Genomic DNA, 18505 nt, shown 5'->3' with positions numbered 1-18505 from the left:
GAGCCTTGTGGGCGGCAGTCCCCGGGGTCGCAAAGAATCAGACACGACTGAGCGACCAACACTTACTTACGTATGATGGTGGCAAAGCAGTCATTTTCTAACTCTTTTTGTCTCTGTTTTTTAGTTGGAATTATTTGTAAGCTGTTTAATAATAATTATGACTGGAAATCATTTTACTTAAGAATTTGAGTTTCTTTTCACTAAAATCAAGCAATTTTCTTTTAAATACTCAACATCCTAAGTCCTAAACATCTTGAGTAGCGATTTGGCAGAGCTTGCTAACCTTCACATGTGTAGGGTCTAAATTTGATTTTTCCTCCCCTGCTGTCTCTTCCTTCTATCCTCCAGGACTAGGCACAGAGTGGAAATCACTGCTGGGATAAATAGGATGGGGAAGAAGTAAAGTGCAGGTTGTCGACCAGCAAGCAGGAGGAGGAATGGCTTGAGGGGTAGTAACCTGCAGATGTACCCAGCCAAAATGATACACAACTAACCAGTAAACCAGGAGCAAGCAGATGGGGACTCGAAGTTTTCCTGATAAAACCAAATATTCATCCACAGCAACCCCAAAGACCCATCCACTCAAGAAGGGCCCGTGATTGCCAGGGCATAATACAATTATATATTTCCAACACTGCCCAAATATGCCCAGCTGTTCTTAAGAAATCACACTTCTAAACAGATCACAGTGACTTTACCAATAAAGACTCATAAGGGCAAGAACTAATAATGGAACAAGTGACACAAACGGAAGAAAGAGAAAACTACTTCACTATGATCTGGAAATACAAGACTATCTGGAATACTTGTTACTGAGAAAATCAAGAAACATAGGTCAAACACGTAAGTACCACCACTTTATATAATAACCAAGCTGCTCATACTAACAGAGTTTGGGTTTGTTTTTTCTCCCCTACTAGTCTCCTTTTTTTTCCATTATAGCTCCTCCCAATTGTTTCAACCTTTTAAGATCTCATAAACCTGAGTTATACAAATAAAAGTATGAATTGCCCAAGGGGAGTTTAGTTTGATGATCTCAAAGATCCTTCCCATTTCACCACACTTCTCTGAAAACCAAGGTGGGGCCCTCAGAGCCTCCATTCTTCCTCTGGAATCTGCCTTCACAGGGCATGTTGTCTGGGCATTCTTCTTGTGAACATTATAAGTTGCCAGGAAAATATTTTTAAAATATCTGTGTATTTTATATATATTTACATACAACATTTGTAAAAAAAAAAAAAAAAAAAAAAAAGTCCTTCTGGATTACTTCCAGGAATGACTGGAGAGGATTCTGGTTTTGCTCAACTTTAGAACCAATTTTTCTCTCCAGAGTAAATTTCTTTGGGGACAAAAATAGAGAAAGCAGTCCACTGTAGCCCAAAGGCAACACTGCCCAGGTGTAATGTATGTTCACGATGCCATGTACCTGCCACACATTGACAGGACTGAAGCAGTGACTGTCTCTCTGTGCTCCTACCTTTCTCTCACCTGTCATTCCCACATCTACAGAGAGAAGACAGGGAGCATAGTAGCTTCAGCAACACCTGAAACTGGATAAAAACATCAGTTCTCAGGCTACAACACAGACTTACTGAATTGCAGATTTTGGAAGTGGGGGCCAGCAGCCTATGATAACAAGCCCTCCAGGAGATTCCAATTCAGATAAAAAATCTGAGATGTATTGCTTTAAAAAAAATAAAAATACTGATGCTCAAGGATTTTTGAAAGCTCTGGGAGTAATTCTAAAATGCAGGCAAGCTGAGAACTGACCAAAGTACCCTGCATTTAGGAGAGGCCCTTTCCAGGATCACCTTTACACTAACAGTGAAAGAACTGTGGATCTTTAAGCTGCAGACATGGTCAAGATCTGGAGAGAATTTTTCAAGACACTGGCTGAGAATACTTTCTTTTCATTTCCCTAGTAGGGACACACAGTAAGTCTCTTACCCAACTTCTGAGTAAGAACAAAGACAAACTAATTATCCTCTACATTCTGGAAACCTTTCACAGTTTCAGCTCCATGCCAACTGAAAACAAACATAATTGAGGTCGTACTTAAAAATCAGCTCAAAAGCTAAGCTGGTAGAAAATCATTACCATTTTTCCATAAACAAAACCAATGGGCTAAAGTTTTATCCTTCAATCAGTAGAGTTGAACATGGGGCTTCCCAGGTGTCGCAGTGATAAGGCATCTGCCTGCCAATGCAGGAGACGCAAGAGACGCCAGTTCTATCCCTGGGTCGGAAAGATCTCCTGGAGTGGGAACTGGCAACACACTCTAGCATCCTTGCCTGGAAAATTCCTTGGACAGAGGAACCTGGCGGGCTACAGTCCATGGGGTCGCAGGGTCAGACATGACTGAGCACACACACGCAGGCACACACACTCTCTTTGAGGCTCAACTAATGCGCATCCAGCTTCCGACACATCCTAACTTAACCACCTTTCGTAGACGTGATTCCATTTCCAAAAGCACTGAGCCAATAAAGCAGTGGTGCCAAGATGCCAAAAGCAGGCCAACCCAGCCTCTTCCAACACTTCCATTCAGTAGTTTTAACCTGATATCTACGCGCTCACCTGGTTCGCTGTCCATGGTGCCCTGATGAGGTCTCTGGCCCCTGGGAACATGGCCCGGGTGGGCACATGGGGCAGCCGAGCAGTCAAGCCACCCTCATCCCCAGAAGGCGAACACGCAAAACCAGCCCCAGAACTCGGGGCGAACCGTAAATTCAACGCTAGAAGCTCCCGGCGCCTGGATGGCACGGTTCCCCAAAGGCCGGCTCTGGGCCCAGGGGCACCCCCAGGAGGGCTGCGATGGCAGGGCCCGCTGCCCGCGGCATCGAGCGTCCCCTCCACCTCGGCGTCCGCCGCTCGCCCTTCCACTGCATCCCTCCGGGACGGGGCTGCCAGGGCCGGCTGCGCCTCTCCAAACCTGCCGGCTGCAGAGGGTGATGGGGCGCGGGGGCACCCGGCCGCGGCCCCCGCGAGCCCGGCACAAAGGCGGGCATCGCAAAGAGGAAAACTTCCCGCCCCCGGACCCCGCAGCCCCCCACCCGGGGCCTCCGCCGCCCGAGGGCACTTACTGTCGGTCGCCATGGTCCAGCCCGGGGCTGCGGGGCGACCGCCCGCGCCTGGGGTACCGGCGCCGAGCCGGGCCGGCGCGCTCCTCGCCAGGCCCCGCGCGCTCGGGGGCCGCGCCGCGCAGAACCCCTCCCGCCGCGCGCCCCCGCCGCGCCGCCCCGCGCCCCGCCAGCGCCCCAAGAACCCCAGGCTAGCTGGCAGAGCCTGCAGAGCCCCTGCGCTCGGCAGCTGGCCCACTCTTCTCCGCCTCGAAGCATCTGTCCTCCCTGCTGGACCCTCTCCCTAAGACAATGAAGGTAGCCACTTGGATGCTGCTGGCCGCGCTCCTTTCCCCACTACACTCCCCGCTATTTTCTTGTTTCTGTCTCTCCTTTTCCCAGTGGCCCCCTCATCCTTGCCTCGACCTTCCTACCTGTGGCTTGGGAGCTCCAGCCACCGAAAGGAGCAAAGCAGAAAGAGTTGAAGTGTGGGAAGTGACGCCCAGCCAGGTGCCAGACATTGATCTCCAGGCCCCAGAACTCCTGAGAATCTGCCTAACACCAGCCTGGTAGATTTCAAGGGTCCAGTGTTCCTTGTGTTGTCATCCGTTTTGTCTCCTTTGTGAAGACAGTATCTGGCACTTAGTAGGCTCTAGTAAATATCTGTTGGGTGACTGGTTGTGACAGAGGCCTGCAGGAATAAATGAAGAATTGAATAAAATGCCCAACTAACTGGATGCCACCTGGGTGAGCTGATTAACCAATGACCACTGGGAACCTAGCCCTACCAGCTGACTGCATGGATCCTTGAGTACTGAGTCAGCCTGAATGAGGGAGCCAGTGAATGAGTTTTGTGCCTCGGGGACCCTCCCTAGTTCAGGAAGGCTCCCAGCTGAAACCACCTGTAAGAGCTGTATACATGTCCCTGAAGCGCAGAAACCAGTTTCTGATGGACTCTTGATTTGTCAGAGTGGTACACGAGACCCTGGATCCCTGATGTAAAGAATCAAAATGGCTCAAACATGTGTTCTGAAGCACTATGACAGCTCTTGACTTCTCACAGGTACATCTGTTTGTTGCATTTGGGAAGCATCCTCCACCCAATCAGTAAGGAAACCAGTAGGCTTCACTCCAGCCCTGGGCTGGATACCAGGAAGACCCTGGAGTAAGGCAGGGCAGAGGAGCTCCTGTTTGGCTGGGCAGACACAGGAAGCAACTGGAGAACAAGGCCGGAGTCCCTTCTGATCTGTCCACAGAGCACAGATGAAGGAGACTTTGATATTGATTGGGCCCCACATTCAGAGTAAGCCCATCTGAGGTGGGACTGAGGGCATCATTTTTAGGTTGTTTGTTTTTGATCTTTCTGTGTTTAACACAGGTGATTCTGAAGCACACTTCTAGTTAACAACCGCAGAGATCTGACTTATTGGGCTTTCACATCAACCCTCTGTGGTAGCCCTCAAAATAAAGAGACTTGCAATGAGTTAGATGGAGAACAGGAGGTGGGAGGGGATTAAAGGTGACCCAGGAGTTTTGATCTTGTTGTGGAGGCTCACAGACCAGGAGGTTAAGCTGATTGGCCGGGGTGGAGGGGATGGTGATTTGTGTTTGGATTCATTTGAAGGGTCAGTAGAACATTGGTGAGGTTCTTTAATCATCAATTGAACCTACTTATGTAAGTCAGAAAGAGGAAAAGTCATAACTCAAGGTGTAAGTTCAATAATTGTTTTCTGAATGACTGACCAGTTTGACAGCAAGTTTATTAACCTGGAGCCAGATGTCAGATGAGGAGGCGTTAAGCAATAGGTAGATCTCAAAGAACAGAGGCCCCAGTATCGACCATTTTCTCCAAAAGTTTGGCAGTACAGGGAAAAAAGGGTGGAGAGCTTCAGAGGAGAGTAGGATTGAGGTGAGACTGGTTTTTTGTTTTGTATTTTGAGATCGAGAATTGTTCAGGAGGAAAGGTACTTCTGTCCATATATTCAAATATGAAAAAGAAGAAATAATGTGCTTTTCTATTCAGAAAACGAAGATCATGGCATCCGGTCCCATCACTTCATGGGAAATAGATGGGGAAACAGTAGAAACAGTGTCAGACTTTATTTTTTGGGGGTCCAAAATCACTGCAGATGGTGATTGCAGCCATGAAATTAAAAGACACTTACTCCTTGGAAGAAAAGTTATGACCAACCTAGATAGTATATTCAAAAGCAGAGACATTACTTTGCCGACTAAGGTCCATCTAGTCAAGGCTGTGGTTTTTCCTGTATGATGTGAGAGTTGGACTGTGAAGAAGGCTGAGCACCGAAGAATTGATGCTTTTGAACTGTGGTGTTGGAGAAGACTCTTGAGAGTCCCTTGGACTGCAAGGAGATCCAACCAGTCCATTCTGAAGGAGATCAGCCCTGGGATTTCTTTGGAAGGAATGATGCTAAGGCTGAAACTCCAATACTTTGGCCACCTCATGTGAAGAGCTGAGTCACTGGAAAAGATTCTGATGCTGGGAAGGATTGGGGGCAAGAGGAGAAGGGGACGACAGAGGATGAGATGGCTGGATGGCATCACTGACTCGATGGACATGAGTCTGAGTGAACTCTGGGAGTTGGTGATGGACAGGGAGGCCTGGCGTGCTGTGATTCATGGGGTCCCAAAGAGTCGGACACGACTGAGCGACTGAACTGAACTGGTAAGTTAGCTTTCTGGGCCACCTCCCAGTTTCACCTATTGTTGAGTCAGTTCAGGGTAAACTCCCTCAGTTCAGAGGCAGTTCTGAGATTACCCTCCCCAGTTTCTCTTGCGGTCATGTCCATGTTTAAAGGAAATGATTGGACTGCTTCGGGGATGTGAAGAGGTATTGGGAACATCTCCCTGTGAGGGACTGCTTGTCTGGATTTCAGAGCTCGTCAGACCTCCTCAGTCAGGACTTGCTCCTAGTTATTCGTCCACAGCGCGGCATCCACTGCTCAGTCCTGTCACCCACACCTAAAGCCTCTCCGGGTCTGACTTTTTGTCCTTGAGGGGACGGATGGCTACGTGCCCATGTGATTCTGAAATCCAAAGGTGGGTGGTCCCATGGTTAGTATAGCATCTCCACAATGTCAGGGGAAACTCAGACTCCTTCCATCTGCCACCTGGAGTCCCTGGGCAGCAGGCCCCCCTCATGATCACAATAAAATAAAATCTCATATCCTCAAATGATAGCTTTCCAAAAGTGGGGAGGAGGGGCTATTCCTTCTCATCTCTCTCTCTGCAGACAGGGAGGACACTCTTTGTAAAAGCTCCCTCCATCAACTCTTTCAGGACAGGGAGAAGACTGGACCAAGCATTCGTTCATAAAATGCTTTAGTGAGATTTCTAAACTATGAGGGCTTTTCTGACTTTGCCGTAATTGTGACTCAGACATCCCCATCTATGTTGCTTGAGTTCATTTCCAGGATAAGAAAGGACAAATACCTCATATAAACCCACTGCATGGAAATCACCATATAGTCCCTCTGACCCTTGACCTGTGACCACATCCTGTTGACTTTATCACCACCCTGGCTATAAACAAACCTGAGAGCAGGGAGTGGGAGGGGCTGCAGCCACTTGTGGGTCTGCATCACGATAGAGGTTATTTTTGGTTGAAATAGTTATTGCTTTGTCTCTTTGTTAGGGTACATAAAAGTAGAAAAATTATTTTAACTACGACTTGTGCATGTAGCCTGTGAGGCTTCTAAGCAATTTATCTGATAAGAGCAGAGAGGAGCTTTATTTTATATAACACTTGCCTTTGATTTTCATTTGGACTCTGTATCTAAGCATCTGAACTCAAATACCTTAGAACATTCAGATATAATATGGATGATGCTAACAAACAGGGAAAGCTTTTTCAAAATAGCTATTAGGTAATAAACATCATGCTCTCATTTAACCCTTGTGGGTCACACAGAGAAGGGCAGAAGAGAGACAGGGCTAATAGGTACAAGTCTGGTCCAGAAAGTAGACGCCAAGGGCCTGGGACTTGGCCCCACTGTTTGGTGATTAAGTTTCCAGCAGTCATTGGAGAGAATCAGCAGCTTAAAATTAGAAAATTAGGTAAGGGAGAAAAAGTAAGGAAGAGTCTGAGAACCAGGAAAACAAATAGGTCAAAATGATGGCTTTGCTCTTCAGAACTCTTATAAACTCAACATTAATTTATTTTTCTTAATAAGGATAAAAGGGAGCATATTTGTTAAATAACATTCTAGCAGTTATTTTTCTTTAAAGTCAAAAATACAAAATTATAGAAATAATACTAAAAATCTCAAGCCATATATGCTTACCCTACAATCAAGTAATCTTGGGAGTAGGAGGAAGCAGGGGCCAGAGAATGCATCCTTGTTGTTATTCAGTTGCTAAGTCCAGTCCGACTCTTCACGACCCCATGAACTGCAGCACACCATGCTTCCCTGTCCTTCACTATCTCCCTGAGTTTGCTCAAATTCATGTCCATCGAGTCAGTAATGCCATCCAACCATCTCATCCTCTGATGCCCCCTTCTCCTCCTGCCCTCAATCTTTCCCAGCATCAAGGTCTTTTCCAGTAAGTCGTCTTTTCACATGAGGTGGCTGAAGAATTGGAGCTTCAGCTTCAGCACCAGTCCTTACAATGAATACTCAGTCCTTACAATTGATTTCCTTTAGGATTGACAGGTTGGATCTCTTTGCCGTCCAAGGAACTCTCAGGAGTCTTCTGCAGCACAATTGGAAAGCATCAGTTCTTCGGCGCTCAGCCTTTTTTACGGTCCAACTCTCACATCTGTACATGACTACTGGAAAAATTATGGCTTTGACTATATGGACCTTTGTCGGCAAAGTGATGTCTCTGCTTTTTAATAAGCTGTCTAGGTTTGTCATAGCTTTCCTTCCAAGGAGCAAGTGTCTTAATTTCATGGTCTCAGTCACTGTTCACAGTGATTTAGGAGCCCAGGAAAATAAACTCTGCCACTGTTTCCACTTTTTCCCCGTCTATTTGTCATGAAGTGATGGGCTGAGATGCCACGATAGTTTTTTGAAAGTTGAGTTTTAAGCCAGTTTTTTCACTCTCCTCTTTCTCCATCATTCAAGAGGCTCTTTAGTTCCTCTTCACTTTCTGCCATTAGAGTGGTATCATCTGCATATCCGAAGTTATTTCCCCAGCAATCTTGATTCCAGCTGTGTTTCATTCAGCCTGACATTCTGCATGATGCACTCTGCATATAAGTTAAATAAGCTGTGTGGCAATATACGGCCTTGAGGTACTCCTTTCCCAATTTTGAACCAGTCCGTTGTTCTCTGTCTGGTTCTGTTGCTTCTTGTGTTGCATACAAGTTTCTCAGAAAGCATCCGAATAGCTCTCAATTTTTGCCAAAGGTAAACATATACCATCATTCACCAAGTATGGCCCTCAGGGCACCTGGTCTAGAATCACCTCGAGAACTTGCTAAAAATGCATATCCTCTGACTCTTATCAACAGTTGCTGGTTCAGAAGCTGTAACAATGGGACCCTAGAATCTGCCTGTTAAATGAGGTACCCTGATGGTGTTTCCAACACCGTCTAAAATTGGAGAACCTCTAACCCAAGAAAGAGTAGGTCCTCACAGGGTAATGAAACTGTCTGAAGATCTAGAACTTCAGACCCGGGAATTTCTGCTTTGCTCTTCTCTGACAGTGAAGAAGGGAGATATTGTTAAGCTACTAAATGTTGAGAGATGAGCCACTAAAAAACAAAGGCAGTGCTAATGAACTTGCTCACTAGATGGCTCTTAGTTAAGTTAGTTCAGTCGCTCAGTCGTGTCTGACTCTTTGGGACCCCATGAATCGCAGCATGCCAGGCCTCCCTGTCCATCACCAACTCCCAGAGTTCACTCAGATTCACGTCCATCGAGTCAGTGATGCCATCCAGCCATCTCATCCTCTGTCGTCCCCTTCTCCTCCTGCCCCCAATCCCTCCCAGCATCAAAGTCTTTTCCAATAAGTCAACTCTTTGCATGAGGTGGCCAAAGTACTAGAGTTTCAGCTTTAGCATCATTCCTTCCAAAGTTACTTGGATCTAATTAAAGACCTCCATTTAAAAATGAAAATCCATTCCTTTTTATCCTTCATAAGGACAAGAACTGGTCACAATTCTCTATAATTCCTTGTATCATAGTAAAAAGCTCCAAGTTATAGGGGCACATAGCTAAGCATGTGGCTACAAGCTAAGTAACTTGGAGGAACACTTGTTTGTTTTAGCTAAAATAACAAGATATAATTTTTCAAAGCTGTATTTTACTTAAGGAATAAGTCTTGGACAAGGAGTGAATTATGGCTGGTAGGAACTAAAATACCCACTTCGCTTTATCTCTGAGTATTTTTTTTCCCATTTGATATAAGAAAACAGAGCTGGATAACTGTAATGGGGAATGTTACTGAGTTTTAAACTGCTGATCTGCAATAATAATATAGTTCAAGGTAGAATAAAATTTATGATTTATGTAACTCATTTTTATGTCATTCTCTTTAGTTTTACTTTCTAAACCTTTAATCATCTTGCCTCTTGATCTTGTGTTTACCTCTCACTGGGCCATCCAGTTTCTCTCCTCATGCAAACTTCAGAAAAGAATGATCCATCCACAGAGCATCACTTCCAACTTAATCCTTAGAAAAGCTAATCAAAGAATGAGAAAATGTCAAAAGTATCTATAGGGATATAAATAAAGCTCTCAGAAATGAAAAAAACAAACTGGAAATTTAAAACTCAGTGGATAGAGCCATGGCTTGGCTTGGTACTTAGCTCCCCTTTGGTTCTATGAATTCCAGCCTAAAGAGGCTTGCCTGGAAGGCCATGCCTGCCTGCTTTTATTTCATGTAGTCACCTAGACTGTACAATTCACTAGAAATACTCTCCTCATTTTAACAAAACTTGTTATCAGAAAGTGTGTAAATCCACCAAAGAACAAAGAGATATCTGACTGTACAGCCCTATCATTTTCTTCCCTGAATCATTAAGTCCCAGTTATACAGAGTGCAGTTTTGTGAATGAATTGTATTTGTGAATATAAGGCATTGTTCAGAAAGAAGGCTAAGAGTTATTTACTGGTACAATGTTTATGGGTAATTTTCCTGGTAGTTCGATATTTTGTTGGGCATCGATGGTAACACTAAAGAAAACTAGTAACACTAGAGCTATATCTTTTGATTGGTTGATTAATCTTTAATTATACACAGAATGACTTTTTAGACATATAATCTCTAAATAAAGGACAAAGTATTTGGCTCTTAAATTCAACACCATCAGTTTCTGCCAAGCAATTTTATAGGGAACAGCTGAAGTTTACAAAGAGAATACCTTCAGTTAACCAAGTATAACAACATAGACAATGGATTGGGTTAGCCAACAAGTTCATTAAGGTTTCTCCATTAAGATGTTACGGAAAAACCTGAACTTTTTAGCCAACTCTGTCAATTATGCTGCAAGAAACTAAGAAACTATGAGCTAATCAACCACTTAAAACATTTAACAAAAAGCAGAAGAGTTAACAAATTTGAGACTTTAACAAAATTCATTTCATTTAAATCATTTATACTATATGAAGTTCAGATTCAACAAATTATGTGGATTAACTAAAATAGTTAACTGAAGCTAACATAGCCCAATTTGTTAAGTACTATGGTGACAAGGTGTCTGAAATCAACCTGTAGATAATGTATTTATATGAAAGCTTTTTCGCTGTTATTTACCTTAAGAATTTTTAAAATCTCATATTAAAGTGCTTGTAAGAAAATACTGGTGCATGTAAAAAAATCCCCTCATGGCATAACCTGTAATTGGCCTGATGGTTAGGCTTTGTAACTTGCAACCAAATGCAAATTAATACACAATTTGATTATTCTCTACTGCTGAGTTAACATTTGAAGAAGATTAACCTTCTTGAAGTATCAGGGATTTTGAACATATTTTCAGAAGTGCCCCAACTTCTTTCAAGCCATTAGGTTAGTCTATCATTAAATTATGATCAAACAGCACTTTGGGGACCTAAATGAGTTAATAAACTCCCAGAGAATGCTAAGTGGAATCTTGATAACCTAGGAGACACTTGACACAAATCCAGTGAACAAGGTTCAATAAGTTCCAGGTACATAGGAGGCTATCATCTGGTTCTTTTCTATGATTAAAAACTGTAGGGGATGCCGTCCTTGAAAGGAGAGATCCATGTTCCTGTAACATCACACCTGCGTGCACACCCTTGTCCATGGGACAAGACAGGTGTGCCACATGTGCTTAGACCTCAGTCGTGTCGGAATCTTTGCAACCCCACAGACTGTAGCCCACTGGTCTCCTCTGCCATGAGGATTCCCCAGGCAAGAATACTGGAGTGAATTGCCTTGCCCTCCTCTAGGGGATCTTCAACCCAGGGATCGAACCCAGGTCTCCTGCATTGCAGGCAGATTCTTTACCATCTGAGCCACCGGGAGACTAAGTCTCACCTGGGGAGTCAGAGAATGGAGTTGGGGCTGTCAGGTTAGAAGTCAAAATGGAAAGTCCCTGAAAGTGGCAGTTACAGGGAGGGCAGCCCCAAAAGGTGAGTGTAAAATTATCTCAGATCTAAGCCTGCAAGCAGGACAAGAACTCCACTGATTCCAGGGCAAATAAACTACAGGAGACCTGAAAGAACTGCCAAGCAGATATTTCAGCATCTACTGGCTCAAGCTGCCCCTGAGTTCAAAGTTGCAGCCCTGACAGGATACAGTGATGTGGCAAAAACTCTCAGCTTTTCACTAAACATAAGGAGGGGCACACCTAAGAAATAAGGGGCACATACCAGGACTAAGTTATCTGCCCTGAAACTAAGGACAAAACCAAAATAGATCCAGCCTAACAAGCCTACACCCAAACTTCTCCAAGTTCTATTGCTCTGGCAGTAATTTAACTGCCTTCTAGAACAAAATTCAACACTGGAGGTAGATAATAGAATCCAGAGTCTCTAACATGCATCTTCATACAATAAAAACACAGTCAATAGGGGAAAAAAACAGCCAACAGAAACACATATACTGATGACCCCAATACTGGACCTAGCAAAGGTGTCAAAATGTTAATAACTAAGTATAAACTGAATAATTTGTAGTAAAAGATGGATATAATGGGCAAAGAAATAGAAAACTACAGTGGAGATATAAAAACCATAAAAAAGAACCAAGGAGACTCCTAAAATTGGTCAGACTCCTACTGGATGAGATTAAGAGCAGATTGAATAATGAAAGAAGGGATCTGTGAACCTGAAGTCAAAAGGAATCATTCAGTTTGAAGCACAGAGAGAAAAGTTAGTAGGGGCAAAAAGCCACGATGACCTGTGGGACAGGACAAGCAGTCAATACACATATACCCGGAGTCCTGGAAATAGAGACAGCTACAGAAAAACCCAGATGATACACTGAGAAAATAAGCCATGATAGGCACATCATATCAAACTGCTGAAAACCAAAAATCAAGAGAAACGTCAAAAGCAGCCAGAGAAAAAGGGCACATCATACACGAGGGAACAAGAGGAATGAAAACTAGCTTCTCATCAGAGACAATGAAGGCTGAAGATAACGTGCTGAAAGGATAAAAAGAAAAACATTTCCTACCTAGGATTCTAAACCCAGTAAAAACATCTTTCAAAATAAAAGGTGAAATAAAGATATTTCCAGACAAACAGAAGCTGAAAGAATTTGTCTCCAACAGAGCTGAGATACAAGAAATGAATATTAAAAGAAGTTCTTCAGGCTGAAGGAAAATCATTCCACAGGAAAGCAAAGACTTGCATGACAGAAAAGAACACTGCAGAAGTTCCTATCTGGGTAATTGGAATACACTTTTTTATGTTTTCTTCATTTAAAATGTTTTCTTTGTTTAAATCAAGAAAAAATGTATAATGAGATAACACGTAGAACTAAAATATGTAACAGTATGACGAAGGATGAAAGGGGGCTTTAAATGGAATTATACTGAGTCAAAGATCCACATCCCTAATTTATTACAGGTAGGTTCTACTAATTCACAGATGCATACTGTAATCCCAGAGCAAACCCAGGTTGTCTGGCCCCAGAGCAACTTCTCTTAAGGGCTGTGCAATGCTGCTATTTGTCAAGTGTACATTTTGCCACTACTTTGATTTCTTTCTGATATTGCAATATTGACAATGATGTAGATCATTATCATTTTAAACCCATCATGATTGTACTGAGAAATTCATGATTTTCTGAAGGCCTGTCTGTCCTGCTCACAGCCTCTTTAAGGAAGGCTGTCTGAGTTGGGTCCTTCCACATAATTGGCTGTGCCCTCTGGCTTGTGGGGCTTCCCCAATAGCTCAGTTGGTAAAGAATCTGCCTGCAATGTAGGAGATCTTGGTTCAATCCCTAGGTTGGGAAGATCTCCTGGAGAAGGGAAAGGCTGTCCACTCCAGTATTCTGGCCTGGAGAATTCCATGGACTATAAGAGTTGGACACAACTGAGCAACTTTCACTTTTCCAGCTTTGACCTATTACATTGGCCACAGTCAATTGTACCAGGTGTCTCTGCCCTAATTAAGGGCAGCCATCCTTTGGCTGGACATGATTTAGAAGGCCAGAATGATTTAGAAGAAAAGAGTCAGGTGGCTCTCTTTTGGAATATAATAGAATCAATCAGAACCTCTTTCAGGAACAATAGAAGCTGAAGAGGGAGAAATGTGCAGGGAAAAGTTGGGAAACACAAGTTAAGAGTAGGTACATGATGACTACTGAGCAGTGGATATCGACATCAAAGTTGAGGATGCTACCCAGCTATGAGAGCTGCTGTGCCCACTATAAGACAGTCATTTTCCCAGCCATGCCTTTGATGAGGCGGTCACCTTCCTGTCCTCTGTAGTCTTAAAATAAGCCTCCAGCATTTAAGATAATGTGAGTGTGCCTTGAAACCTAAAAGGGTATGTCTAAACTGTTCTTTAAAAGCTCCAGACCTGCAGTATATAGCATATTAAACCAAATAATCCAAGCATTAAAAATACCACATAAATGGATGTTATACAGCCTGAGACTTTGTTTTACTTTAATACAGGGAATTTTTTTAATGTGCAATAAAAATTACTACACAGTTGTTCAAATGATAAGTGAAAATGTGACTAGTTAAGCATCCACAATCTTCTCAATGCCATTTGAAAAGCAGGCATTCTTCAAACTAAAATTTAATTCAAGAATCAAGGGTGGGTTGGGAAGCCATTAACAACTCTGCTTATTTTCCTAGGCTCTTTATGTCAAAGCAAGAGTAATTTTCAGCCCATAGAGTTCATTTTTAAAGATACCTCAATATATTTTCTCTCTATATACTAATATATAGGCTTGTATATCAAGCATTTATGTTATCCCTGAAATAGGTTATTAGAAGAGCCTATATAAAGAAAGCTGAGCACTGAAGAATTGATGCTTTTGAACTATGGTGTTGGAGAAGATTCTTGAGAGTCCCTTGGACTGCAAGGAGATCCAATCAGTCCATCCTAAAGGAAATCAGTCCTGAATGTTCATTGGAAGGACTGATGCTGAAGCTGAAACTCCAATACTCTGGCCACCTGATGTTTAGAGCTGACTCACTGGAAAAGACCCTGAGGCTGGGAAAGATTGAAGGCAGGAGGAGAAGGGGACGACAGAGGATGAGATGGTTGGATGGCATCACCAACTCAATGGACATGAGTTTGAGTAAACTCCGGGAATTGGTGATGGACAGGGAGGCCTGGCATGCTGCAGTCCATGGGGTCGCAAAGAGTCGGACATGACTCAGCAACTGAACTGACTGATACAGCATACCTAATTCAACTTAAAAAAAAACAACTCTTCCTTGTGAATTGAGCCATGAGAGCTTTGTTTCACATCAATCTGAAGATCTGTGTAAACACATAAGCTTTCAATTATTACTTCTTAAGAAAATCACCTCAAAAATCACCATATTCACCACTAATAATCACTTTCATTTACTTGACATCCAAGTACTTTCTAAACTCTTACAATTTCCAGCTGTAATTATTTTGAAGTTCAGTATTCATATCTTTGCATTTTTAAAGCAATATGCAGTTCTTAATATTTTGAAGTTAGTAAATGGTTCTTGATTATCTTGAATTTACAGCTAAGAAAAGGATTTAAACATAATGAATTTATTAAGGACACACAATGAATCAGTGGCAGAACTAGGAAAGAAATATTTTACTTTCTAGCTTTTAGATTAAAAAATTACAAGTTTTCAAACCAGTTTAATAAAGTTGTTAATGCATTTCCTTATATGTTCAAATGATCATACAATTATGCTCATTTCACACACTAGCAAGGTGATGCTCAAAATCCTTCAAGCTAGGATTCAACAGTACATGAACCAAGAACTTCCAGAGGTACAAGGTGGATTTAGGAAACGCAGAAAAACCAGAGATCAAATTGTTAAAATACATTAGATCATAGAAAAAGCAAGGAAATTCCAAAAAAAAATCTATGACTACTTCATTGACTATGCTAAAGCCTTTGACTATGCAAATCACAACAAACTGTGGAAAATTCTAAAAGACATGGGAATACAAACCACCTTACCTATATCCTGAGAAACCTGTATGCGAGATAAGGAGAAAGAGTTAGAACTGGACATGGAAAAACGGACTGGTTCAAAATTGGCAAAGGAGTCTGTCAAGGCTGTATATTATCGTCCTGCATATTGAACTTATATGCAGAGTACGTCATGTGAAATGCAGGCTGGATGAACACAAGCCAGAACAAGACTGCTAAGAGAAATACCAACTACCTGATATGCAGATGACACCATCCCAATGGCAGAAAGTGAAGAAGAACTAAAGAGCCCCTTGATGAGGGTGAAAGAGGAGAATGATAAAAGCTGGCTTAAGACTTAACATTCAAAAAACGAAGACCATGGCATCCGGTCCCATCACTTCGTGGCAAATAGATGGGGGAAAAATGGAAACAGTGACAGATTTTATTTTCCTGGGCTCCAAATTCATGGTGGACAGTGACTGCAGCCATGAAATGAAAAGACACTTACTCCTTGGAAGAAAAGCTATGGCAAACCTGGACAGGGTATTCAAAAGCAGAAACATCACTTTGTTGACAAAGGTCCATTATAGTCAAAGCTATGGCTTTTCCAGTAGTCATGTACGGATGTGAGAGTTCGACCATAAAGAAGGCTGAGCGCCAGACAATTGATGCTTTCAGATTAGGATGCTGGAGAACTCTTGGGAGTCCCTTGGACAGCAAGATCAAACCAATCAATCTTAAAGAAAATCAACCCTGAATATTCACTGGAAGGACTGATGCTGAAGCTGAAGCTCCAATACTTTGGCCACCTGATACAAAGAGCCAACTCATTGATAAAGACCCTGATGCTGGCAAAGACTGAGGGCAGGAGAGGGGGCAACAGAGAATGAGATGGTTGGATGGCATCACTGATTCAATGGACAGGAGTTTGAGCAAACTCGCGGAAATCATGAAGGGCAGGGAAGCCTGGCGTGCTATAGTTCAGGGATCTCAAAAACTCGGACATGACTTAGAAGCTGAACAACAATCATATCAGTATTCTGGAAATCCCTATAGAAGACAAAATCTTTGCCTAAAAGCTGGTTCCATATCTCTCCCTTGGCAGTATAAAACAACTTGCAGATGGTACAACTGTGTCTGTCTCAGGAAACAAGCACTTTAACTGGGTGTTAAGGAGATTGGGAATGTTTCCTCATTTTAAATACGTCCACTCACAGTTAGGACATTTGAGGCATTAAGAGAAAAGGGTTATAAACCCAGATGGGATCTTGGATGGGCTTGTTGTTGCTGTTCAGTCGCTCATTCATGTCTGGCTCTTTGTGACCCCATGGACTGCAGCACACCAGGCTTCCCTGTCCTTTACTATCTCCCAGAGTTTGCTCAAACTCATGTGCATTGAGTTGGTGATGCTGTCCAATCACCTCATCCTCTGACACCCACTTCTCCTCCTGCCCTCAATCTTTCCCAGCATCAGGGTATTTTCCACTGAGTTGGCTTTTTGCATCTAGAGGCCAAAGAACTAGAGCTTCAGCTTCAGCATCAGTCCTTCCGATGAATATTCAGGCAGGGTTGATTTCCTTTAGGATTGACTGGTTTGATTTCCTTGCTGTCCAGGGACTCTCAAGAGTCTTCTCTGCACCACAGTTCGAAAGAATCAATTATTTGGCGCTCAGCCTTCTTTATGGTCGAACTCTCACATCCGTACATGACTACTGGAAAAACCATAGCTTTGACTATATGGACTTTGGTCGACAAAGTGATGTCTCTGCTTTTGAATACACTGTCTAGGTTTGTCATAGCCTTTCTTCCAGGGAACAAGCAGCTTTTAATTTCATGGACAGTCACCATCCACAATGATTTTGGAGCCTAAGAAAATGAAGTCTGTCACTACTTCCATTGTTTCCCCATCTATTTGCCATTAACTGATGGAACTGGATGCCATGGTCTTCGTTTTTTAAATGTTGAGTTTGAAGCCAGCTTTTTCACTCTCCTCTCTCACTTTCATCAAGAAGCTCTTTAGTTCCTCTTCCCTTTCTACCATAACGGTGGTGTCATCTGCATGTCTGAGGTTATTGGTATTTCTTCTAGCAATCTTGATTCTAGCTTGTGCTTTATTCAGCCTGGCATTTCACATAATGTCTTCTGTACTCCAATTTTGTTACTTTTTATTTGTCTTTCTGCATTTTCTGCTCTTAAGATTCTGCTGTATTCAACTGACAGACTGATAATCAACATAATGGAGAAAGTGTTAGTCGCTTAGTCATGTCTGACTCTTTGCAAATTCACGGACTAGTTTGCCAGGCTCCTCTATCCATGGAATTCTCCAGGCAAGAATACTGGCACGGGTAGCCACTCCCTTCTCCAGGGTGATCTTTGCAATCCAGTGACTGAACCCAGATCTCCTGTACTGCAGGCAGATTTTTTACCATCCTCAGCCACCAGGGAAGTCCAAGAGTCCTTTGCAAATACTGTTAGTAGGAATGTAAGTTGGCAGGCTTTTTACAGTTCAATTTGGCATAATTACCAAAATTTTATATATACACAGTGTTCAACAAATTCATGTGTAGATCAGATTGATCCAGCAGAAACACCAATGTGAGTGAGTCAAGATACACACACAAAGATCAATGCAACATTGTTTGAAATAGTGAAAAATGAAATGAACCTATGCATTAGAGGTAACAGAGCAGGCCTGAGACTACTGTCCTAAAAAGGCTTGCTTTGCAAGGCTGCCCCTCTGCTGGAGTCTGGGAATACTGATATAAAGCTTTCCCTAAAGATCCACACCTGGGTAAATGAAGCCATCATGGCACTGAGACACTATATAACCCAGAGCCACCCCACACTGAAGCTCAACTGGTTTCAAATAAATTTTCCTTACTGTTTAAGCCATCTGAAGTGGGATTTTACTGCTTTCA

This window comes from Ovis aries, chromosome 7, assembly GCF_016772045.2.
Source record: "Ovis aries strain OAR_USU_Benz2616 breed Rambouillet chromosome 7, ARS-UI_Ramb_v3.0, whole genome shotgun sequence".
Classification (NCBI taxonomy): domain Eukaryota; kingdom Metazoa; phylum Chordata; class Mammalia; order Artiodactyla; family Bovidae; genus Ovis; species Ovis aries.
Note: the sequence above shows the minus strand (reverse complement) of the source record.